Below are 27,719 nucleotides of genomic sequence, written 5' to 3'. Positions count from 1 at the left end.
AGATGAGTTGAAGCTTTCCTTTGAAAATTAATTTAAAACAGATTAACTTACTATGTTTAAATAATAAAATTACCCACTTAACTGCACAGTGTAAACAGAACTATAAACTATGACAAAATTATCAGAGAATTAAGTAATGTGAAATGAACTTTAAAGAGTTCAAAGCAAATATGAAAGGAGAACTTTTGAAATTGCCTATGTAACATTACCTAACTAACTGGTGTCAGCTTCTGCTACGCAAGGATATATAAACAATATGTATTACTTTTACTAACTAATGTTACATCATTATTTATTGTTACCATCTTGTCAACTCAATCTGTATCCCGTTGTACATGTTTTAAACCAGAACCCCCTGGTTCTACAAAAGCATCAGTGAATATCACTGTGAACTAAAGAAATTTACTGGAGTTGGTGAATGTCATTATAACAAACTATAAAATATCATAACAACTATTTCTAGCTACATCTACTACTTACCAGTCCCAATATATAGTATTTATACCTTTTATTTTTACAGGGAAAATAATTACTTGCTGGACCTAGTGGTTACTGGTGCTATTTAGCAATATTTTATCTTGAATGTCCTAGCACTTTTAGTTGAAAAATCTGCTAGACTTCATATTTTGTAGGAAGAGCAGATACCTACCACCATTTTTAAAGTAAGAAAAAAATTAAAAGTCTATAAGAACCATTAAATAAAACTGAATTTGACTGGCTTTTCTCATGGTAGCAAGCAGAAGGTTAATGCATTATAGAAGGCTGGGCAACATTTGTTTTGTTTAAACAAAGTATAGTTAAACAGAAATTCTGAAAGCTTAAAAAGTTTTACTTTACCTAAGACAGACTATCTGGAGATTTAATTTATTATAACTTCTAAATATCCTTTATTAAATACATTATTATTTTAATACTTTTCTGCAAACAATTTATTGTGGTAAATTTTCTGACTACATAGAACTAACGTATCCTTTCTAAAGGTGGCCACTAGCTAAATTTATCTCAAGTTCCAGTATGAAAATGTGCCATAACAGGTACATTAACAGGTATTAAATTTTTTCTTTAAGTATAAAAGCAAGTTTTCAAAACCCAAGAAACTAACATTTAAAATTTGTTTTTCTACTCTTTCTCATACAGTCTTTGCAAGTGGAAAAGAAACACAGTTACATTAAAAAATGAATTAATAACAAAAAAAATAATTGGTATTGGAATTTTTATCACACTTATTCAAAGGTAATATCACAAAAATAAGAGTGGGGTTTAAAATCTCCTTTATTCACATCAGGAAAAGATACTTTCCTGCTTTTAGATCTCAAACAATACACCATCCTACCCAGCAGAGTTATGGCGACAAAATAACGTGATTTACTAATCTCATAAATCCTCCAAATTTAAAAGAAAGCATCTGGTTGCACTGCCCCATGTCAGTTTCTTTCTGCAACAGATATAATTTGCAATGAAGTATAAAGTTCAAAGATATAATACATTATGCTACTTGCTGTAGAGTCTTCATAACAGAATAACTTCAGAAAATCAATATAACTAAGTTCTCTGCATTAAACTGTTAATTATAATGCAAATTAATAAAGTAAAAAAAAATTAGCAGACTATAGCAAAGTATTTTCAAGACTAGTTGAGCAAGAAGCTTATCTTCTCTTTCTCTTGTTCCATAAATACTCCTTCAGCCTTCAGTAACGGCTAACGAGACAATTTAAAGTCCACAGTGAATTCATAAAGCACACGCCATACTTGAATTTAGTTTATTCATAGTTTAACTCTCTGGGTAAGTCTCTGTCTTTATTAACCTTGCTGCAAAATCCCACCAAGAACATTTTCTTTCTATTTTATTTTATTTTATTTTATTTTATTTTATTTTATTTTATTTTATTTTATTTTATTTTATTTTATTTTATTTTATTTTATTTTATTTTATTTTATTTTATTTTATTTTATTTTATTTTATTTTATTTTATTTTATTTTATTTTATTTTATTTCATTTTATTTTATTTTTTACCTGAGTATCAAACTGGGCGCTGAGGGCTGTCCTGGAGCAAGACCTGCTGCCCCCGCTCCGGCTCGGCCGGTGGTGGCGAATAACGCGATTTGTGCCCGGCCCCCGCGCCATGCGGGAGCCAGCAGAGCCCGCCACCCATCAGCTGCTTGGAATGTGCTGCTGCGGGATTAGCCTTGTTAAGGGTTCAGCGGGCACTCACCCGTGGCCCCACAACAACGCTTGGTTTGAACATCTAATCTGACGCCAAAAGAAAAACAAATCCCTTGAGAGCTTGGATTTAACTGGCACAAGCCTTGATGGGCTTTTTGTCTCATCTTTTCTTTGTCTCTGAGAAAGTGAGCTGGTTGAAGTGTGATAAGATGCCCTGAGTTCTTAAATTTGACTCAGGAAAACCAATCCATCAAAAGGAACACTGTACTAAGCTGGAAAGAACTTGAGAACACAGGAGAAACAGTTAAGCTCCGAAGAATGAAAGCAGTGTGTTTATGGGGCAACTGTGAGAAATCTATACACAACTGAAATATATTTCAAATAATCAGCAATGGCATTTTCCCAAAGAAACTGGGGTTTTGTCACTGTTTCCCACCACAATTGCTGTCCTGTAGTGCATACTTTTCATAAACACAAACCCTTTTCTTTTAGAGACTAGTAGCTGCATTGTTTTCATCACAATTAAAAGCTGATAACTTTAACCAAAACTTGAATATTTACAAATTTGGGGACTACTTCTCTACTGTGCCCCCTTGATATTAATATTAATGAAAAACCTTTTCATATGAACCACACCTTAATTTCTATTTTAGTACCTAGCAGTAACATAGGTTTAGTTACTCACTTCGAGAGTTTTCAACACAATGTATTTTGACTCTTAACCCCCATCACCATGTTTCTATTAGCTCCTCTCTACTCCTACATATGACTACATCCCTCCTTTCCTCATCATTGAGGGTGCACCTGACAATGTGAAAAATATTCTGTCCACCCTTGGTACTGATACATACACAAGCACTAAACTGCATGTACATTAGCTCTGATGGGCCCAGAATGGGCAAGGCTGAGAATACGCATCAACTTTAAACTTCTTAAATCATCACACATGTGGAGAAGCCTCTGCTAGGCTGGCCAATCTATGAGATTGCCCATGTCTCTTGGTTCCCTAAGCTTTTGTATAAAATACATACATGTATTTTGTAAGTATTAACGTATATATTAAGAATGTACATATACTCTCTGCGTGTGTATATACACACACACACACATTCTTTTCCAGCAAACATGTGCCCTGTGAGATTTCTGAATGAGAGATTCTGTGATTGTCAGGTCTCTTAAACACAGGATCGAACCCAAAGATGGTCTGTAGAGAACAACAAAGATGAAGTTGCAGCCAGGAAAGCAGCTAGTAAAAGAGTTCAGTGAGGTTAAGACTATAATGGGGAATCAGCAGGTAAAGACACCTTGCTTTCTAACACTAGGGAAGCTGTTTTGGCTGAGAGTGTGGACTAAGAGTGAGGTGAAGAAAGGAAAGATTTAATGACTGAGATAACTGATTAAAAATCTTAACTGACTTTGAAGTGAAACTTCAGTATTTGAACCTGACAAAATTATGGAGATTGATGCTGAATTCAGGTTTCAGCTTGCAGAATAACATAGGGCATAAGCTGCATCTCTTGTTTTAAGAAATCAACAAAAGAAGATGATTATATTAAATCCCATATGTCACCCAGTGGCACTAAGATGTTTTATAGGTAGGATGTTTATAAGATGTTTTATTTCAGAGTTGTCATATACAACTCATGCTACAGGTAATTACAACTGTCTTTGCTCATTTAAAGATGCATTAACTGAGGACTCTGTGGCAATGAAACTACCAGCACCACACATAGCTCTATTTTTTGAGGAGTAATAAAGGAAGAGACAGTAGACAGAGACAGCTCTTTTTGCAAATGCAAAATAGTGTTGTCAGAGGTGGATGATGTCCATTTAATGATAAAAACATACACATTCTTTAAATATTCCACCCAGCTCCCTGTTTATGAAATGAAGTATTAAAACAGCAGTTAGGAATGAACTCAGTACTGATTGCTCATGGGAGGTGAAGGCGAGTATTTAAAGACAGGTTTCATTGGGGAAAGAAAGGTGTTTAAAGCCTTTTTCTACTCTGCAGGGGGACAGAGCAGCTGGACAGGCAACAGAGTATTACTGATACAAATTACAGAAAGCATTTAGAGGACCATATGGTGACAGAGCAACATCAGTGCTATTGCAAACTGATGTGATTAGTATTCCTTAACCAAATGGGAATATTTACAAATTCCACTGTCTCTGAATAACAACCCTGTATCTATAAACCTCTATAGCTATATTAGTACAAAGAAAGGCAATGCTTTAGTCAAACCTTATTACAAGGTGTGCTCGGGACAAGTTTCTAAGCCTCATTTCAACACTGTGCAATTACAAGCACTACAAGCACTTTTATGTCATTCTTGAAGCATTAGGAATTTACCTGGATGGACATTAACTCAGGAATCATTGGGCTGTCCCAAAAGACTTCGTTTTCTAACAGACATTTATTCCTAGTAGCAATCTGACCTTTACCCACTACAGCTGTACTTATGTATATTTTGTTCTTTTTTTCTAATAGGCTTCTCAAGTAGCACTTTATCATCAGTGTTGTTACAAAAACAATGCTGAATTGTTTTGAAAATCAAGCTATTTTCAGAATATAATAGGAGTACATAAAATACAATAATTTGTTGTTACAGTATGCTACAGAAATTACCTCCTAGTATTGTTCACCATACTGTGAATACTGAATAGAAGAAATAGAGTAATTTAAAAATAGGAGCTTTTCATTCAATGGTTAATGATTTTAGTAATTATATCTGACATTTTTCCTTCTGCAAGGACACAGAAAGGAAAATGTTATGTCTCTGCTGATGCTTCTGTAGAAATGTGCATTTCTGCTTTATATAGACATTATATGGAACAAGCATATGTCATTATTATCCATGCTATTGACGAATTAACTGAAAGCTCAACAGATGTTTTATAAGGAACTAGGGAGAATGATTAGACCCAAAACTGGTGTAGACTTCCAGGTTCATACGGGCCTCCTTAAGATCTGTAGAAGTGTAAGGGGAAAATTTTAAAGAAAATGTCATTAAAATGAAGGATATATTGTACTTCCAAAACACTTAAAAAATTGTTTTCTTCTTATGGGTTTTACCATATCAAAGGAAGAATGAAGGCTATCAATTTCATTCATGAGGTTTCTTCAGATATATATTTATGATTTCACCAAAATTACTGTGAGTGTAAAGTTATTTAAATAAGTAAACAAACCCTTTCTAATAAGAAAGCCTTACTTGATCAGACAATGGGTTTATCTAGACCTCTGTTTGATCTCTACTAGTGTCATAAATAGGGGCTATAAAAAAGGGAAAACACACCAAATGTGTATAATGCTTTCCCCTAAGTGTTCCTCAGCTAACAATTATTTTCTGCTCATGAACTTCCTGCAGAGTTGTGATTTTTACATGCTCTGTAAGCCTTCATGGAATTTATCCTACCAACTTGCCTGCTGACTTCTCACAAGCTTTAAGCATCTTCACATCTCTGTCCTTACTGCAGATGGAAACCCTTCCTTCTGTTTGTTTTGAATGTGACTCCTCATACTTTCCCATTGCTGAGAGAGTAAGTGAACACTCAATTCCCATCCATCCTCTTCATACCAGTCATGGTTGTCATGATAGCTTGTGAAGTACTTTCTTTTTTTCCCCCATATTAACCATTTATCAAGTATCTCCTCACACAGAAACCATTTATTACCTTTTATCATCCTTGCTGCCCTTCTACAAACCTTTTTCTCCAAACCTTCCTTCAAGGAGGAATCAGAACTGTGAACCAATGGTAGACTGACTACAGACTGGTATTGTGGCAAGTGGACATTGGGTAGTTTGGTAACTATTTCTTGCCCAATAATTCCCATAAAAGACTGATTTTGTTTTCTTAGCCATCACAACTGAGCACTGTGGTATACTTTCACTGTAGTATCTAGCTAAACCCCAATACTTCCCTTAAGTGCAGTAAAGAATTTACAATATTAGTGGTGAAGAACTGCTATAAAAATCAAGCCGTTTTAATAAAATCTTTATTACAGAGCAGTAATAAACCTATATGAAGTTTTAATTTATGTCAAATACAGCTTAAAATTGTAATAAAAATATATCATACAAGTATGTAGCTGCAAATACATGACTGGAAAGCAAAATACACAAAATTCTGGATTCTAAAAGAGTACAACATTATTCCTAACTCTTCGAACTAAGGAAAGAAAATATCTTCCACGTTAAGCAAGGTCTCATGCTATCTAATAAAAATCGTGAGGTTAAAATGTACACGTAGGAGTTATGTACTGAATCTAATTCTGGTCTGAACTATTGGATTTCTTAACCTGTCATTCTACCCCATAAATGTGTGACAGCTATAACATTGTCTGCTCTTTCATTAGATTGAGGTGGTTTTGTTAGCCACTGTGTGGGTGCTGAGCTGATGAAGGAATTAAAATTAAATTCTACATAGTTGCATGAAAGGGCCTGAACAAATGAGGATTCCAGGTGCTCCCCAAGCCCTAACATTCAACTGGACCAATTTCAAGTTGCTGTTCACATTTCGTCTTATCTAACATGCCTGTAGTCACTCCCCAGTCCCTCTTGAGTCCCCTGAATAATGCAGTCCCACAGGCATCCTTTGCCATAAGGCTTTGGCTGAGGCCATGGTTTCACCACCTCTAGCCTTCCTAGGCACATCATGCCAGATATCCTCAGACTGTGGTAGAACTTGAACACCATCTCTAGGCTATTCTTGCAACTATCTTAGTGTCAGATTCATCAGTGTGTGCAAACTGTGTTGGAAGCCTCCTGGATCATTCTTGCCATCATTATAATGCAAAACTTGAGTACTAAATTGCACAAATCCTGCATAGATGCAACAATTTAATTTTCTGTTCTATAACCTGTGTTTCTTATTTTTCTTTTCCCAATGCTTTGAGCACCAGATTTTACTGAATTCTGCCCTAGGGAACATCAAATAACTGAGAGATATGTTTTAGGCATGTGCTGAGCTCCATGTATCGTTTAGATTTTGATATCCAAATTATGGCATTGACAAGAGTACTTTTAATACTAGCTTGTTTATATATGTTCTTTTCAAGAGATGGTGGACATATTCTGAATTAAGTTACAATTTTTCTCTCTCATTAGTCATTCAAATTGCATTATAAAGAACAGACTCAAAATTTGCTTTTGATGTCATTTTTGGTTATATGATCCATTATTTCTGTAATATTTGAATTGAAAAGAAATGTAGTAATTTAGCTAACTCCTAAATATTACAGGGAAAATTTAATAAAAGATACCAGTGATTTAACTTGAAACAAGACTATGTAAAATCTTAGCAAGTCTTGATACTGTCGTCAGATCTAAGGAAAACATTTCTAGCACATTATCAAAATGAGTATTTGACTCAAACAACTGTCTTTTACCAAACAGGATGTTGAATGGAGGAAGTACAGACAAGTTTTTAGGTTTGAGAGTTTGCCTCCAGATCACAGCTATTACTCTGACATCAGCACAACTTGTGAATGAAAAAGCATTCAGAAATATGGCACTTAACGAGAAGCAAATGCTTTATTTTCAATTTTATTTTCTGTACATGTTCTCATATGGTCAGAACAAAAATAGGAGGTGCACTTCAGGAAGATGGCAGAACCATCATTGAATAGGGGAAGAGGGAACAGCCCTCTAGCCCTCTAGCCTCTGCAATAGCTCCTGCAGCCAGGAATCCAGCAGCTCCTTCCCCCAAACCTCATTCTGGAAGGTATGGATCTTTCCACACAGCTGCTTGAACAGCTCTACCTCTCCTTCCACTACTTCCACCTTCCTTCTCTGCCTTGCCTGACATAATGTGAAGGAAAACATGAGAGAATGTCCAGAGCAGCTTGATTAAACTGCCATGCAACTCTTAGTGACCTTGGATTTTGGGCAGGGGTAAGGCAGAAGCACAAAAAAAAAAAGAAACCCACAACTATTCATTAAAAATATCTTGTTGCCAATTGCATTAGCAAACACACAGAAAATCTTCCATAAACCTGTTTTTGAGAAACTTGTTCCCTGCAGTAAGTTACATTTCTTTTAGAAAAACTCCCATTAAGTTTGGCATTACAGTATTTTACTTCCTAGTGATTTTGGCATTATAGTATTTCAGAATTATTATAATCTAGGATTAACTGTATAGTTAGCATTTTTTCCCCTGCTAAGTCCCTGAGACTGTTCATATTTGATTTTCCTGAAAAATATCATCCAAGTTTCAATTGTCCGCCTAATGCAATATTTTAGTTCAGGAATAAATAAATAAGAAAAACATAACCAAAGTATCATCTAATGATTAAATTCCTGAATTATTTGGGAATATAGTAATAACATATAGATAACTTTTTCTTAGACAACATGGTTTCATTGGATTGTCTACAGCAAACTTACATAGCTGTGAACTATGAAGTTCAAAACATCTAGAGGATATGAGCATTTCTGAAGCAAAGGGAGTAAATTACCAATTTGAAACACTGTCAGATAAAGCCTGGTTCAGCTGTTGTGAACAGCATGAAAAACTGTTTCCATGCATTTTCCTTATGCTTTAAACATACAATACTGTCATGAGGGAAGTGTGTGCAATTGTGTGATGATACAAGCAGCATATTTAAAATATCATAATTCAGAAAATCTGAAACACTTAGACAGACCATTGTAAAACTAGAAAGATTCTATACCTCTGACCAAATGTTTATAATATTATGTAAGTCACCTGCATTGTAACCTACATTGCTGCATCCATGTAAAAAGGACTCATGTGAAAAGTAGTGGCATATTTTTGTTTTTTGATCATATTCAGCCCATAAGAATTCTATGTCATGCACATACCTGTCAGGGTCAAGACACAAAGAATTACTCTTTTTTTAATGTCAAGGAGTTTTCCTTATCTTTCTAGTATTTCTCAGTTAGAATCACAACCACACAAGAGAACTTGCAGGCCTTTGTCTACTACACTACAATATTTTTCATCTAGGCTGGTACTCTAGTGCTGATCATTGGTCCTTTACTCCCCTTGGCAATGCCACTTTACTTTTTCCTTCTCTTTATCATCAGTCTGATTCAACTTCAAATGAAAAACAAAAGACTGCTGTGACTACTGCTGCCAACTGTTCTCCCTCTCAGATGAAAGCAGCCACACTGCCTGATCCAACAGCCCTATGACATTCTGAAAACAGGCAAAACTTCCAAGAGATAGAATTAAAAAGTACATAATCCACTACATTTTGAACCCAATTTTACATAAGTGCAAGACGCAAGGTATTTTTTGCCATATAGCTCCATGTGTACAATAGTTATTGGTGGTTTTCCCTGTGGACTGTGAAATTTCACAGCTTGCTCCTTGGCATGCACTTCCTTAACTGGCAAAGGAAGTAAAATCTTATAAGTTACATTCAATGCAAGTTATTCTAAAAGTTCTATGACCCAAGTATGACTGAAAAAGCACAGTCATTTTTCTAGGATGCTTTAGTATTATGGTATTTTTTTTCTTTCTGCACACATAAAGACATGATAGAAAATCTCAAGCAGGATTTTAATTTTAAATTCTTGTGTAAGAATTTACTTTATAAAAATTTAATCTTATTAACCATGTTGTGTATTAACACATAATTACAACTTACATTACAGATAATAGAAATATTTCAGTGGATTTTCCATTCTGTCTTAATTTATAGAATGAACTTTTTTTGATGTTTGAAAGGTTTACTGAAAGGCCTTCTTTCAGCCTTTTCTGGCTTTGATTTAACAAGACTATTAAGACAGTCCTACAGTTTCATTTTTAATCCTTGAATTAATATTAGGATTACAATTTTATAGTGAACCTGGGTAGGCCTCATTAAATACCAAATCCTGCAAATTCTTGCTTTTGGGCAACCCACAGTTTCATGACTTTGGAAAATTTGAAGGACTGGAGCCAAAGAATGAGGAAAACAAGCCACACACTGTCACATTGATACCATAGTTTCCTGTGTTTTTTTAACAGGTTTTAACTTTGTCCTAGTTATGTTAACCACCTGCCAGAAATGCTATGAACAAAAAAAAAAATCATTCTTTGGCATGCAATATTCCAGCAACTGTATCTATATCTGCATAAGCACAAAATGCAACTGTGGGTGTGCAGGATCCCCATTACACCAACGTGGAAGTAAACTGCAAGCATGAATATTCTTACTGAAGCCTTGGAAAAGGACTCAGACTCAAAGGCAAAAAACTAGTAAAAATTCATCATTCAGTATCCCCACTCTATGGGACTGAGTGCAATTTTCTCTTTCTTCATAAAATTTTGAAATTAATAGTCATGGTAAAGGGTATTAATTGGTGAGACAACCTGCAGAAGATTAAAATTACTTTTGTACCATCAGAGGAAATAGCTTGGAAAGCTACTGTGAAGGCATTGGAACATGAAGACAGGAAGAAGACAACTGCCTCTACTTTTTGGTACATCTTATCTTCTGGCTTTTTCCTCCAAAACCCAGTAAAATATTTTCATGTGAATAGAACAACTTTGTATCTTTTTTCAAAGTATTTAAATATTTTCTACAGGCTGGTCAGTCCATCTTCCCTCAGAAAAGCCAAATTACTTCCTTAAACCATTCTTGACCTCACCAAAAGCTACAGGCCTAAGAGAATAGGCAATGATCTGGCTTGTGAGTCAGCTGGTCAGCCTAGGTAGCCACAGCTGACTCTTCCTACTTGGAAAGGTATACAAGAGAAAGAAAACTTAGATGATTTAAGATGGCTTAGATCATGTAGGGCAAAATGCTAACACAACATGTTAAATGGCAGCACAACTTCTACCCTCTTACCCCATGAAAGCTGGTAGGTTGCTGAAGGGACTGTCAAAATTGCCATTACGCTCATCCACTTGAAAGAGAGTTGGAATTTAAATTCCTAGACACAAAGTGACGGATATGAAATCTTATAATAAGCAATTTGGGGGTGTTTGGGGAGCTAGCTCACTGAGGTGTTTGGTTTTGGTTGTCTGTTTGTTTTTGTTTGTTTTGTGAGGGGTTTGTTTGTTTTTTATTTTTCCACTCTGTGAGACTTACTCTGAGATTTGCAGTGACAGAAATCAGAAGACAATCATGTCTGAAGAACCTTATTCCTTGAAATGGAAACACTTTGCAAAGCAAGGTGATATAGACCTTTTTTAAAATTAATACAAATCAAATATTGTCTGTTGAAAGACAATAAAATACTTATAGTAAAAAACTCAAACTCTGCAAAGTTATTCATTACTATAAATCCAAATAAAAATCCCTGCTGCTCTCCAGAGCTCTGTGTTGAATGCAGCTTGCAAAGTTCTACAGGATTCTTGAAGGAATGAAATTTTTAATTTTTGATTAATTAGTTTCTTATTTTAATGAATTCTCATAGTACAGATAGGAGAAAAAAAAACAGTTAAGAAGCAGGTCTTATTATTTGCAAAGTTGTATGATGGGGGACATTCACAAGGAGGGCATATAAGCAATTTTCAATTACTTTCTTGTTTTGACTTGACTTTGAAATAAAGACTTTAATGTAATACTTTCTCTTTACTATGCTGAATAGTAAAATTGAGTGATCAAGAAGAAAACAACCCAAACCCTTTTTACTTTAAAAAGACTTAAGAAATTTCCCCTTTTTTCTTTTTTGTTGTTTAAATCTCCTAGGATTTGATTACACAGCACATTCCATCTATCTGGCCCAGCAGGCCTTTGTATCAGGACTTTCTGATTACTACTTATGCATTGTTTCAAAGTGAACCCTTGAAGGATTTCATTTAATAGAGATTAGTACCTTTAATAAACAGTGCTTAATTGAAGCCTCCGAGTTCTGCTAATGTTCAATGCTAATTGTTCACTGAAGTGGATTACTTGCTTTAATTTTTGCTCTCACACAAGAAAATAATATTGAGAAAAATAAATACCTTTTCCATTGGTCTACTAAGGGTGACATTATTATAGGGCTTTTACCTTATGTATTTTAAGCTGTCAGTTTTCTAATTTACAGAGGTACCTCTGGTTCAGCAAACTTACAAGCTGTGCTGATCCTAAAAACCCTCTCTTAGATTGGTTAAATTTTTAAAAAGAATAAATTAAGACCACCATCAAAAACACCTTATTAAATGTATGCCAAAATCTGCCCCTGTTTCCTCCTTCTGATAGAAAGAGGAAAAACAATCAGAAAAAAACCCCGTTATGGAACGTTTATAACTTTTATTTTGATTATTTCCCTAGGTTTTCCTGTGAATAGCTTTTTAAGTGACAATACTATTTTCAGTTGAGCAAAATTTATAGAATGTCAGTAACTCATTAAAGATATTAGTGGGTCATCCCAGATCCATTTATTAAAAGATTATTTAGAAAATTTTTAGATTCTAAATGAAGATGTCTGCTGTTGACTTCTTAAGGAATGATAACTTAAAATTAAGTAAATGTAATAGGCCATATTAATTTTACTGCACTGTCTGTACACTGGAAATTCTTGCTTAAAGAAAAAAACTAATTCTCAGTAAGATTTGGAAAAGAGGACTAAATAAAAGAAAATTACTCGCCAAATGCAACTATATCAAAAACACCTGGAAAAATACCTCTGCTTCTGAGAGGTGTGATAACAAAACAGCTCCAAAACAGCCAAGCAGAAGAATTCCTGCTGAGCTCCAAGGGGCAGAGAGGAAAGGCTGAGTTTGGAGTTTTACAGGGGTATCTGTGATTGCCGTCCAGCACAGTGCCCTGGCCCAGTGTGCAGGGAGGCAAGAGGCTGCTCTGGTGGCTGTGTTCCACAGGTACAGCCTGCAACACCACTGCAGCACTCTGAGGAGCTGGAAGTGTGAAAGATGCTCAGTGCCAGCTTCAAAGAAAAAATTAATAAATATGCTTAATTAGCTACTATTGCTGTTGTCAACCTCTACTCTGTTTACCATCTTCAAAAGACCTCCAAATAAGTAAACTTAGATAGGCTTCCAAGTTTAGAAGTTCATACTCAAAGAACAGTTTCTAACTCCATAAATGAGACACTTCACACCAAGTAAGCCTGGAAGCAGTAACAAAAAGGTTGCAGTAGAAATTATTGATGTTTTACACTATTTTTAGACAGATACAAGTGAAGAAAGAAATACAGTAGTAGTATTTATGGTATAGTATATGACTTAAGAGGATTTCACAGGGAAATGCAGGAGGACTCAAATTTTAGTTTAATCTTTTGAAAAACATGAGATGAGGATTGCATTTGACCAAGCTTTACTACTGTTTCTGACAGGAAAGCCATGGTAATCACTGGTATTGCCCCACTGAAATGTGGAGACAAATTTGGCCCTGAACTCTGCTTTTATGTGAATGCTGGAAATACATTCTATTTCAGACTTCATTTATTGCATTTAGGGCTTGCTAATGTCACTCCCTCAGGCCTTGCCAGGCAGCAGTTGTGGATTAAAGTATCATTAACAGCACTAATCTGTCTGCTACTTCATCTCCAGAAGTGGGTCTGCAACAGGAGATACGACAACTAAAAACGAGTTCATCTTATCCAGCCTGAGGAATTTACAGATTCATAGCATGAATCAGGCTCAAATCAGTCACATCTGCTTGAAAAGTCTGCAGACAGAAGTGACAGGTCAAGCTAGAGTGGCTACTGATGTGGAGGGAAGCCTGATGTTTTAGCAATCCAAAGGACTGCTCTGTAACACAACTGAGATTGTTAATCTCTTTTCCTCTTTTATGTTTCTGCAGCAATTTTAAACCTTTTCAAAAGAAAAAGTAATAATAAAAACCCTTAATCTCTGAGGAATTAAAGTGCACTTGTCAGTTCATAATTAGGTATAGAGAAATCACAGGAACTCCTTGACAGTTTGGGAAGGTTGCAGCTCCAAGAGCACAGACCTCTGCATTAGAGCAGGCACATGAGATCAGCAACCCCAAATCAACAGTGGCAATGCAGGAAGGAGATCTGAAGGGGAGCATAACTGGGATGGGTTTTCTCTGCTCCTCCAGCTCTTGGAGACTTTGAGAGATGGTTGTGGGGATGATGCTGCTGGAGGCGGCCAATTTCCATTTCCATGAATTGGAAACTTCTCATTGCAACCACAAATCTGATACAGATCTCCTATTCTCTGTGCTCACACTTGAGTGTTACTAGGGGGCAAGTCACTTATCTGCAGTAAGCAACTGCACTGTGCAGCACCTTGCAAGCCTCCCATTCATTAATTACTGATCTCCATGTTTTAATTTTCAAAGACTTCATAGCAAAGGAAATGTGCAAGAATTAAACTCAGACACGAGTAATTCAGCATCGTGGTGTTGTATGTTTTGAAGCAGACACTTAAGACCAACCTCTGATAGCTGGGTTCTTCACTAAAAGGAAGAAATATAAATGGTTCCCCATGAAAGCTCCCCATGGATTCTCCCAAGTGTCAGTACTTGAGGCAGGCTTGAGCCTGCAAAATGCTCAAGCTAAGGATAAATTAGAAGCCTGCATTTATGAAAATCACACTGCAAGTCTCAGAAGCACAAGGATTGCTTGTGAGAAATGGCCATCTCTGTGTTATTTTTTCATGAAATCCCTTAACACAGGAATTTTATGTGTCTGTTCACACTAAAATGCTGTTAAGAGCCTGAATGATGCTGGACAATTTGCTGGTCCAAATAAAGGGTATGTAAAAGGGTATGTAATTGTGATACTGAAAAGTACTTCACACTATTCTTTGGTTTAGGCTTTGTTTTCAGCACAGATAATTGTATTCTATAATATATTTCTTTTGCCTATATCTTACAAAATAAAATGTTAAGATACATCTAAAAACTCCACAGCCAAAGGATATGTCTAAAACCTGGAAGCTACAACTTCAGAGCTGTGCTGCCATTTGCTTTAAATGTCTCTTTTTCACAAACTAATGAAGAATAAGACTATTGCCTTATGTAAGGCAATGCTAACAGGATCTAGGTCACCTGGCTCACTATATTACATTCATATGCAGATAGCTAGCTAGCTAAAACATGTGAAAATTATTTTCTATAGGGAAAACACTCCCAAGAGCTAGCAATTCTTTATTCTTATTAAAAGAATAAAAAATGAAAGGATGTCACAGGAATTGAGAACTAACACAATATGTCTGAAGTTTCTGAATATTTTATTCAGACTGCTATTACTCTATTTCCCCTACACCTTCTTCATAAATGTCTTAGGCCTCAAATATTTTGGGAAAGTATAGAGAAACAAAGAAAAGAGGATATTTTTCAAAGATATATGCCCAACAGACTTTCTATTTTGTATTGTACATTTCCAATGAGAACAATTTGTTCTCAGTTTAGCTTTTTGATGGTATCTTGACATTTTTACCACAAAGCTCATATTGTAATATTAACATTTTAGCTAACAGAGCTGAAAACACAAAACCAAGCACTTTTGGAGACCACCATCAAGTAGATTTTCCCTGTAACAAGTTGGGAAAGGATCAGTTCTATTAGTAGAAAACAAGTTTCAATACTTGAAAAAAAGACACTTCAGTACATGTGCCAGAGGGATCTTCCAGTGTAAAAATGATTTGGCCAAAAAAAAAAGCAGAGCATTGCCCAGAACCCCTTTCTGCTATGACAGACAGTATGGAACTCATTGATGGAATGCAAAGCAAAAATTTCTGTACTTTCTTTTAAAAATGACCCAAATACTGGGTTACCACTTCCCATGCACTCCAGAGCTACTTTTTCAGGGGAATTATTCCACTCTGCAGAACACAGTTAACTCCACAATGGTAAAATCTACTTCCACCCTCTCCTTTAACAACTGCATTTAGAAGTGATTCTCTTTCCCAAATGCCTTTCCTAAAGGATTCAAAATGTTGCCTAATACTGGCAACCCCTTGCCACTGTAATGAGCTTTTCAAGCTGAGCCAGAGTAGATTTTTAAGTAGCAATTTGGAAATTTCATTTATGTTTTTCTTAAGCATTTTCCTTCTGTCAGTATCACAGAAAAATAAGATTGTCTATGAATCTTTTAAAAGCAAATTGTCTCCCATGGTATATTTTCAAGCAAGCTTTTGTAGATTTCTCTCTTCTACTACCCATAAATTCAACTTCTCTTTTATTACATCAATGGAGAAAGAACAATTTCTCCAGCAGAGTGATGGATTTTTGTTTAATCAGAACATTTTCATAGGCAAGAAATGATTAAATGTACATGTCCTCCCTCCATAATTATGTCTACTCTATCATTAATTTAAAATTTATCACTTCTATCTGTAGTTACGCTGTATTTAAATCCAGTAACTTGCAGATTTTTACAACAGTTTATGTAACTTAACCCTTCTCTGTGCAGATATACATCTAACATTGTTCAGTGTAAGCCTCATATGACTGAGTCTTAAAATTAAGCATAGATGATTATCCTTAGTTAAATGAAAGCAAAAAAAGCAAACCATGAAAAAAAGGTAATATCACAGATTTTAAAAAGAATGTCCCTACTTTTATGTATTTAGCTTTGTTATAAATGAGTAGGATTTTATTAGTGTTTGGATACCTATAGGTTTATTCTGTTAGAAAAAAACCCCCATTCGTTGCTATTAAAAATAAAGAGATAACATCCCTCCACTTCCTGTAGTCCTCCCACTAAATATTGTCCAAAACTAAGAACCTTGAATCTGATGTAAGTTTAAAAATTTTGATTAGCAGGACTTGACAATACAAAGTACACTGTTTCACCCTGAAATATTTTGTCAGTATTCAGAAGACACATTTTCCATGCCCCTGTAGGGGCTCTTGCTGTTTATGTAATTGTTTGTGTCATCAGGAAGACTATCTTGTTGTTGACTTCAACAGGCTGAGAATCTGTGATTAAATTTTATATGGGGTGTTCATGGAACAGAGAGGCTGTGATTACTGTCTGTTGTTACACACACAACCCTATGCTTCAGAGTTGAGTTGCTGTCAGAAATTAAAGGTAGCTATTAACTCCATATCTATCTCAGACATTTGCACCCAATCATGTAGATTTTTATTATTTTATTTGAAGGAATTCAACTGCTGTTAACAATTAGTCAACATAAAAAAAATATTTTTAAAGGTTTTTTATTTAAGATTTAAACCAACGTGACCTTCACAGAAGTCTCCAGTGACTATAACCCACTGCTCAAAAAATACTATTTCAAGCAAATACCTACGGTCCTGACATTTTGAAGGACTGTAAGATGCAACAGTACAGGTACAAGTGACCTAGAAGGTGGTGAGGTGACTATATTTAGTACAAATTCTTCAAGACATGCAGCATCTCCAAACATAGAAAAATCTATCACTTACCCATTCCTGCCCACAAACGTTTACTTTGAAGCCTGAGAAGGACTTTCCTAGTAGTGAATCATTGCCAGAGTATCACCAAATGGCAGCACATAGAGTGCAAGTGAGCATAATGGAATTTGGGGGGTTTTACATATTCATGTATGCATTCAGATTTAACCACAGATGATCCAACTGTGTTTAAGTGTCATAGATTTCAATGCACAAGGCAGGCAAGATTCTACCATTGCTTGATATCTGACATATTTCAGCTTTTTTAAAGCATTAAATTCATTCTTAGCAATTAATCAGGACAGCTGCAGACTACAGCTTCAGCCATATTTTACAGCTATTTGTTCTGTGATACTAGTTATCCATTTCACTGCATGTTAGAAATGCTCCATATAATGATTTGCATCTAAGCACAACATGAAAAGTTTAAAAACCTTAGATAATTCACTAATAATTAGAAAACATTAATTAACAGGAATTGGTTACTACTCACTCTAGTTTTCAAAGCAAATACAGCTTTGCAATTAATATCAATCAAAAGACTGGAGAGTTATCCTAAGCCTTCAATCACAGATTTTCTTTTGTGATTAAATGTATAAATGATTGACATCTGGATGTAAAACATAGTGAGTCAAATTCAGTTTCAATCTCTCTTGACTGAAGTTAGATTTGTGTGCTAACATGAAAGGTGAATTTGATCCATAATACACAAGACACAGCTATTTACAGACAGGTTTAATATCTTGCAAAATTGATTTTCTTTGCAACCAAATATACAACGTTCTTTCTGCTGTATTAAATCTTCCAGGCTTGAGCTACAATATGAATGATTTACACAGCCTTTGTGAAGACCTTTCAGGTAATCTGCTTGGGGGGAAAAAAAGCCTGTACACATTTATTCTAACTGCAGCCAGAAATTAATTATCCTTTTGTACTCGAGTCAAGGGAGAAAACCAAAGGTTATTTTTAAATCTTCAGTGCTTATTTAATGATGAGGTAAATGTGTTTTTCCCCATAGACTCTACATGTGTCAAGGCTGTCCCTGTGTTCCATAACTTCTGGGCTCTCACTTCCACTTATGTGCAGTAAACACATAATCACACTTTCAATACACTGCCAGAAAGATCCAAAGCAAAAACTGGCAAATCCTGTAAGGGATAAGTTTGAACACCATGTGTCTCTAACTACTTTCGGAACAGAAATCAACCTTTTCGGCTCAAGTTTATGAAAAACAAATGCAAATCTTTTATCAAACCTGGTTCAATATTTCAATCAGCAACACATTTGGGATGCTTTAGCTCAGAAGTTTTAGTTCAGTTTAGTTATTACACATCTATGACACTACTACAATCAAAATGCTCCAAATTAGCTATCAAGAAGTTTTCCAGAAATCACAGAAATATTCTTAAAATGAGGTTTCTTTTCCTTAACCTTTTAAAAGCAGCATATAATAAGCAGCCAATACCAACAGAAGAAACAAACACGTAAGTAAAAAATTAAGTTGTCCAAAGGTATCCTTCTATGTTGGTCCTTTAGAAAGCCACAGAACTCATACAGAAAATTGGTGGAAAACCAGTATTTTGTAGCAGGTATTTTAACCCTCAACATTGCCACAGAGGAAGATTTTTTTCCAGTTGTATGGGATGGTATCTATCCTGTTTCTTTCCACTCAATTTTATGGTGTGCACAGCTGCATGACAGACCCTTGTGCTCTTGCAGTAGCTGGTCACAGGAGCCAAGCTGAAAGAGGCTGCCTCACCTGCTATAAAGGAAGGTATCTGATGCTTTTGTGAAAATGAAGTCATATAATCAGACCTCATACAGTCTACCTCTACCTAGCAAATTTGGTGAAAGCAGAGTGCTTAGTCCCTATCTGATATTTCTGCTCAGCTATGCACATTTAGATAAATGGGTTCAATTGTCTTACACTATGCATTAAGATTAATTCAACAGCATGCAAGAGTTTAATGGATACCAACTTCTTCCCAGTTCCCTTTATTTTCTTCCACCAGTGTCCTCCAACCTACAATAATCTAACATGCCAAAGGGCACATCAATTTGTTTTGCTGCAAATGAACTGTCCTTCAAATAACTTTCTGAAAAAACTGACACTAATGGGACACAATCTGCTGCTTTAAGATCTGAAATCATAACAAAAGCATTTCTTACAGGAAGATAATATTTCAGTGGTGCCTTTACAGAATTATGTACAGAAAAATTTCAGCAATTTATTACAATTTAATAATCTCCAGTTTATCATAAGTGCCTCATGACCTCACTGCAGCTCATATACACAGCCCTGCTATTTCTAAGCAATCTCACATATTGAAAAAAAGTTATGTCCTTCTCTTCAGACTACTCTGCAGATAGAGAAAATTTTCACCACAAAATGTAAAGTCTATTATAGGTGGGAGTGCTGGCCTTGAGAAAAGAAGCTAAGAAATAATAATAGCAAATTTGCTTCCAATGCATAATCAGCAGGATGTGTATCTGAACCATGCAGTACCAGCTCCAGGCTCGTAAAATAAATTGTCACAAGCAAAAACTCACGTTTGCTACTTTTGTGGCTTCAATGGAGATCTGAGCTACAGTTTGCCACTGACAAAATAAGTAACGTGATTGCCCAGCCTGCTAACAGGAACCTCCACCCTGAACTACGTAAGATAGAAAATAGTGGGGATATGCTGTAAGCACATTTATCTTTCACATTCACCTTCCTCTCCCTATTTCACAATTTAAAATAAACTCCACTATAAAGGAAGTATGTTTTTGTGAGACATAGAAATTATAATTGAAGAAAAATTAAGAGGAAAAGGGATGAAAAGTAATCTAGCAACTAAAGAAAACCTAAATGTAGATATTAAGGTTTTAAAACCAAATTAGGCTTTTAAAAGCTTCAAAATACAATAATTAATGGAGAAAATTGAGTGCACTTCTAGAAAACCTAATTCCATTAGGAAAGATTGATATTGATCAAACAGATGTATAACTAGCCTTGGATATTATGCATATAGATATAGGGTGCCAGTGATAGCTAAAAAGGACCTGCAAAAAATGAATTTGGGTCTGTTTCAAATGCTTAAAGGTCTTAGTGAATCAGCACACTCTTCCATGATTTTTTTTTTTTTAATTAAAAAATGCCATCAAGACTACAGCTAATCAAAGGATCAAGTCATAAGGAGCAAAATATAAACTAACAATTATTGAAGAAGACCAATTTTAGACATGTGAGTAAAAACCATTAAGTCAAATTCAGATCAAGACCACTTGAAGCCAGTGATTTTATTTTTACTGCTGATTTCTTTTTCAGCAACTTCAATTTTCTCTTCAATTTAGTTACATACAGCAGCATGCAAAAATTACTTCTTTTTGTATGTCTTAAGTAAATAGCTTATCTTTCTCATTCACATCTTTACAGGTATTTTCCACATGAAACACAGATACTAAAAGGCTTCAGATAATATTATATGGCTTTCTGCAAAGCAGCTGTAATTCAAGAAGTAATACCAACAATTGGGCAATCAGGGGTTGCAAAATATGAATATCTCAATTGGTCTACTGGACCAGAAAGATGAACTCAGTTTAAGTAGTGTCACTTCTAATACATTATGGCAGTAAAGAAAAACTGAGCAGCTTATTTCCCACAGATATTTCCAAGGCCTTAGAAACTCCTGTTTGAGCCATTCTTTAATTATCTCTGGCACAGACTTCAGAAAGCTCTGTGCAGTCAAAAGTGAGAGTATTAACTGAATTTTGCTCTGGTTCAATAACAATAATTATGATTCTCATACAACGTAAGAGTCAACTTTGTGCAGTATGTACTGTTGATGTGAACACTAAATAATACTGGAGATTAGTTGGAAGGTCACTGCTTTTGTTATCCTAGAACTCCTGGCCTGGAAAATCCTGACTGATCTCAGTACCCTTTGAAACATATGGGTTTTGTAGCCACTCCATGCCCTATGGAATTGGTATTTCAGCTCTGACTTCTCCCAATGTGACACAGCTAAGCCATCACACAAACATTGGGTTGGAACCTCCTTATTGAGATAAGTTTCCATCTCCAGTGAAAATTCAGAGGACATGTGGAGGGAGGCTGCTATTCTACACATCAGACGTACAGTTTAATTTCTCCTCACATCTTTGGCACAGCACATGGGCTCGCAGCTTTTCCTTAAGAGCAAAAAAAAAATAAAAATTCTGTTGAGTCAAAATAATTCTCAAGGATAGTTTATTGGGTTTTTTAGTTGACAATGCTTGATGCATACTCAAATTCAGTAGTGCTGTCTTCCTAAATCTAAGGCTCAATATAGCATGAATTTTCTCTAAGTACTTTTCCAAACAGAAATGTTTTCCTGAAGTCTTCAGTCTGCCAGAGTGATTAAGCAATGCTATAAATACAACCTTGGATTTCATAAATTCTTTTAGTTTCTAAAACATACTAATCAGTTTTAGCAGGTGACAAATGCATCATTTGGAAGGAGGGAAACAAGTACTTACTTCCCTAGACAGCATGGTAATTTATTGCCATGGACAATTATTTACGCTAATCTATTAAACTGTAATGAAATATATAAGACACACGGGGAAACAAGTAAGAACCCTTTCTTGGAGTATGTCAAGCTTTTTCAGAACAAACCTGTCAGAAAATTGCTACAAACTCTTAATCTGAACCAACACTAGCTTGCCTCACAAGCTGGAAAAAAACTTGTTTGAATATGAATAACTATTGTTTGATGATTTTCCACTGACCACATTTCTGAAGCATAAAGTGGAATGGATACTATTAATACACTGTATAACAGAGTAACCTTATGAAGTTAGACTTCCTTTTAGTGCACTTTTTGCTAGCATTTTCCCCTCATCCTGGTATCCATTGATTCCCTTCCCTATAGCAGATTATGCCTCATCTTTTCATTGAACATTTTCAGCATTTCTCTTGCTTTCCCCTTACTAGTTTTACTAGTTAAATTGTCTATCTCCTCTTTTAACTTCTCTCACACTGTATTTGTTCTGCTCTTTTCTAACTTGTTCTGTCAGCCTCTGAGCTGGCAACATGAGCAGCTCATGAGCAGCCAGCTGAACACTGCCTCTACTCAGTGGTCCCTGGTCACACCTTGCATCATTTCCTGGTGGCTTAGCAGGCTCCACTGAATACCTAACAGGCCACAAAGCAAAGTTTTTGCCACAGAGAATGGCAGACTACAATTTGAGCAGAAAGCCACCACTACATTCTCCCTAACATACAGGGGTGCTTTTTTGTCTCTGAGCTTCTTCTCAGGATTCTCAACTTTCATTTCAAGCTCTTTCACATTTCATATTGAAATCATTAGGCCAGAGGTATGCAAATTTGCTGTGATTCTGTCATGTGTGAAAGCCTATGAAAAATAAATGTTGTCTGCCAGAGATGCTGCTCAGTGTCAGCTGCTTCCAACATACTCCATGGAAAACAAACACACACACACAAGCGCAGCTATGCAGGCCTGGGTTGGTAGCCCGTAAAACAACAAACCAATGTTGGCAATATGAAATGATAGGACAGACAAACCAGCAAGAAGAGCAGTGCTCCTGCATGACAGTGATGGAGTTCTACCCCGGAAAGCCGGGTACCTATCTACAAACATAACTTCATCCCTGTGTATATATTTGAATAGAGGAGAATCTAACTCCCCTACAGCAGACTGATGGTTATACTGTGATGTTAATAACTTCTAGTTTTGAAGAGTAGATATTTCCTAAGGTAATAAATCTATACATCAGTCACTATAACTTTCAGTCCTGACAGAGGCAAGAATCTCTGTGAGTAGATTCTGAATCTCTGTGTAGTTAAATATGAACCAGGGTTTGGTGACTGTGCAGCAAACAGAATCAACTACTTAAAGCACATGCAGGAATCACAACTCTACTCCTACAAAACATCAAAGAATGTTTATAACCATGCTGCATTATCAGTGCTTCTTTAAACAACTGGCTCTAAATGTCTTCCCTGGCCTCCCTAGGTCATATAAGGTATTAACTTTTCACACATGAAAATAAAGAGCAAACCAATGGTCTGTTTTACTCTGCAGAAAGCTTACGGACTGAATGCAGCTTGTGCTCTGGTTGTTTCTCTTTTATATTCTGTTGGTAAGAGAGTTGTACGTCAAATAAATTTAAAATCCATGGCTCGAGTAGCTTGGCACAAAAGAGCTTGTGCTTAGCATATCACTCAGAAGCCAAGAATTATAAACAATATTTAAATACTCTTATTAGGTCAATATAATTCTCCTGTATGAAAGAGAAATCTTTTTAGGTGAGAGCATTTCTAAATCAGATAAATAATTTTCTGAAGATAGGTCTGTGCTCTTCATGATTAAAATTTCAGTTACTTTTAAAACTATTTTCTAGCTCAATTTTAAGCAGAGAAAGGACATATTTAAAATTGTCCTTAAAGAAAACTTATGTTTAATGCCATTTAGCTGATTTGTTCCCTCAGGTTTTACATAACATTTTTCCTGTGTTTTTCCTCTTTCCGTTTTATAAAAATTATATCATATAATGTTCTGTCTGTTCCATTAAGGTGTATAGCACAAATGTTGAGAATTGCAAATTAGATATGTGCACTGGACACTTAGAGTCAACCTTTTCTATTTCTGATAATTTGCCTGCTTTTTAATAAAACTGGATGCTCTGATTATATTCCCTGAAACACTGTTTCAGTCTCCCTGTTTATTTGGTAACCAGTGGAGCTGAAAACTATTTTGTTAGTCAGATTTATTTGAAGAAATCATGTAATATGCCTTATATATCTTAGTTTGCCTTTGACTGCTAACTGGTTTACAGTCACACAAACCATAGGTTTGTCCTGCTGGCACGGTAACCCCTTCAGTCTGCAGTATTTGACTGTTCCACTGTGCAGACAGAAATTAAACAGACTGTTTCCATGGCAAAACTACTGTGATGCTGTTTTTTCATCAGCTTTCACCAGGGGTAATATTTTAGGTAGAATCAGAGAGGTTCAGCTAAATTAATCTCCTTTAGAAAAAACAATCTAGTGTTGAACCCAACCAACAGATTAGAATGCAAAATAACAAAATCTCCAAACAAATCTGGGATTTTAAGCATTGTTATGGTTAGGTTCACTGACAAAGATGAAGGTGAGCACAGGGGAGGGATTAAATAAAAATTAAATAACTTTTATATTAACAAGAATTACAATGGATTATCATAGCTCTGCTGCTCTGCTTTGTGGATTGTGACAAACTCTCCCACTAAGTGAACACAGCAGGCACAGTTATGGCAATACACATTTGATTTTTTGTTTCATTAGAAGCAAAAATAATGTTTTTTGCTGTGTAGAGGACAATCCACCCCTGGTGATTTTTTCTCCGGTCTTTCTGTGGTGATGCAGATGCATCTTCATGTCTGCTAAACACAGCTGAGAAGGCAGACAGTCATTTAGGCACAGGGCAGTGCTATATGAGTGAGGGTTTCTATTACACTACAGGAGGGGAGTACTGTGTCAACAAACACGATCAGCTTCACAGAAAAGTATACAGATTCCAGAGACAACTTGTGTTTTAAGCAGGATTTCCATGGACAAGTAGCACTTGGACTCTTAAGAGATGCAAGAGAGCTGTTTGGTCTGATGCAACGCAGCAGACATACTCTGTCATTAGGTACATATATACAGAATAAAAAGGAGACAGACTCATAAGGCCATCTTACTTTTGAGAGCATCGTGTAGAACACATTACCTGGATAAATAAGATTACAATAAGATAGTGTAACTTAGAAGTTCTATATGATTTGTATTTTCTTTTTTAAATTTTTTAGCTAGAAGATATCTTAGTAAACAAAAACTGTGGCATCACCATCTTTGTATTGTTTTGTTGAATCACTAGCATACTCTATTAGATAGCATCTATCACTCAAAATTTAGAATAGACTTCTTAGTACCAGTCTATTTATAGTCTTCATATAATTAGGCTGCTATCCTCCTGTGCTTGAGGCAAGTTAGTTCTGTTTGTCAAAACCAGGTGATTAAAACAACTCTCAGGCAGCTCTTGTCTCACTCTTTCTGTATTCTAACTGGGAAATGAAATTATTTTGGCTCAGGAGCAGCTCCCCGTTCTACTTGGACTAGCACCTCAAAGCAGCTGGCTTCTATGGCTGTTTTCTTTCTTCCTCCAGGTAAGGACCATCTCGTCCTTAGCTCCAGACCTAGTCAATACTGGTCTGCCAGAACTGCATCCAGAAGTTTCACCAGTATTTTCATCTACAGTCAGGAATCTCAGTAGTAAAGCCTTTGGCCAGTCTTTTGACTGACTAAAGGATGTTTCATATTATATTCTTCTTTGCAGTCAGTTTCTGAGCCAAAGAATATAAAAGATTCTGCATGTTCCTTTAAATGCAAAATTAGCTTCTTAGTTACTGGAAACCACTTAAGACACTTTTGCTCATCCTTAGCAAGGACAAAAATCTTTGCATTTCCAGCAGTCTGAGCTACTGAAATAGCCAAGAGGTTTGAGTCTCCTGGGAGTTAAACAGCTTACTGCCAAATGTTCTAAAATTCCTCACTTGAAACACAGGATTTAATGGCTGCAACAACAGAGACACATTCTGAATGGGGTTGTTCATTTTTAAGTCCCAGTCCACACACATTTCTGTGCTTAACTGAGGTTTAGATTATTTCTCTTTACCATGACCTACTTTTCATCCTGAAATAATATGCACAACAGCAATATAAATGTAATTTTTTTAAGAATAATAATTATCAATTAAAGCAAGCTCTTTCTGCAACATCAGTTAATTCCCAGAAGTTATCAAAATATAACTGAAAGATATATTTGTTATGATGATAGCGGTTTGGAGGACTGCTTTCAAACACAAACTTTGCAAAGAGATACAGAATCTAGAAGTAATTATATTGAAACAAGACTTAAGATTTATTTATAGCTTACATTAAACTCTCCAATTAAAAAAAAAAATCTTCCTCCAATAATTTTCAGTAACAATTTAGCATCTGCTTCCAGATCTTTCTATTCACAGGAAGTTCTCCAAGAGCAGAGTATCACTGAGACTTTTTACCAACAGTAGCAGGTCTGCAAACATTTTCACCCTTACATGTAACCTCCCTTATTTCATCACCAGCTGAGTGCTCTCCTGCTGCCTTCTATCACCCAGAAGTATACAAAAATGAAGGAGGAACTGGAAATCACATAAAGATTTCCCCTACCTAGTCTTTCCGTTTTCTGTGCCATTTTAGTATGGAGAATCTCAGAATCTCAGTCAAGACTAATCATTTTCTGAAAAAATACCACATAAGACCATTTATATAAAATGCAGACAGAGAAATCAAGTTTTAATCTGCAGTTGTCTTTCAACTACATACTGAGTTAATACTGAGATTTTCACTATCTGAAGTCAGAGTGTGTAATGCAAACACATAGCACATAATTTACTGTGTATCTACTTTGTTTGTGGTATTTCTTATAGAAAAATAAGTAAATTTTTCACTTTAAATATCTATTATTTTTTGAATTTTCTAATTGAAAGAAGTCTGTCATTAGTTGCTATTGAAACAGTGGAACTCATATACTGAGCAAATACATAATTTCCTGCTTTTTTAGCTGAAAATGATGATTAATTTAAGTCTCACTAACTAACATCATTCTAGGACTACGGCCAATGCACTGGAGAAAAGTAATGTCCTGTATTTCTCACTGTATATAAAACAATTCTGCTTTTTTTGCCTAATCACTATATTACTTAATAAAAATAAAAAAGGCATTGAAAATTGTATATGAAAATATGAATACATTATTGTTATTCCTTCTCCCCTGTCAAGGTGCTTATCGAGCTGAGAACGATTTGCCTTCCTTAGTTTGCATTTCCCATTTGCAGGTTCCATTTATACACACATCAAGTGATGACAGGAAAACATACATGGATTATACATAATAATTCAAGAAATCATCAAGCAAATCCTAGCAGCTTGAAACTATTCAGGGTCTTCTTTGTTTGGTCTCTCCAATGATAAGCACCAAATAGATATAACAGTTTACATATAGCATTTGGAATGTGGGGTGATAAAAATAAGGTCTTTAATAATAATATCTTATATCATCTACACTAATTTCCCTTTCCTCCTGGAAGTGACATCCAAATATGACATCCAAAATTCTTACTTTCAGAAACTCATGAGAGCTGTTTTATTTCCTGTACTTTATAGTACCAGTTTTCTCAGGTGATTAAAAATATCTCACAAGCATTTTCTTATTCAATAATACTTTAAAATACATAATTCTGTTGTCATCATG

General features: G+C 35.5%; 1 protein-coding gene across 2 annotated transcripts in view; it reads right to left on the bottom strand.

The window, feature by feature from the left end:
* The window catches only part of TRPM3 (transient receptor potential cation channel subfamily M member 3), a 263,965-nt gene that overhangs the window by 138,876 nt on the left and 97,370 nt on the right, over window positions 1–27,719 (bottom strand). The window lies entirely within an intron of this gene.

The sequence above is a fragment of the Oenanthe melanoleuca genome, chromosome Z (assembly GCF_029582105.1).
Source record: "Oenanthe melanoleuca isolate GR-GAL-2019-014 chromosome Z, OMel1.0, whole genome shotgun sequence".
Lineage (NCBI taxonomy): Eukaryota > Metazoa > Chordata > Aves > Passeriformes > Muscicapidae > Oenanthe > Oenanthe melanoleuca.
The sequence above is the reverse complement of the archived record's forward strand: the minus strand, read 5'-3'. Positions and strand labels throughout refer to the sequence as shown.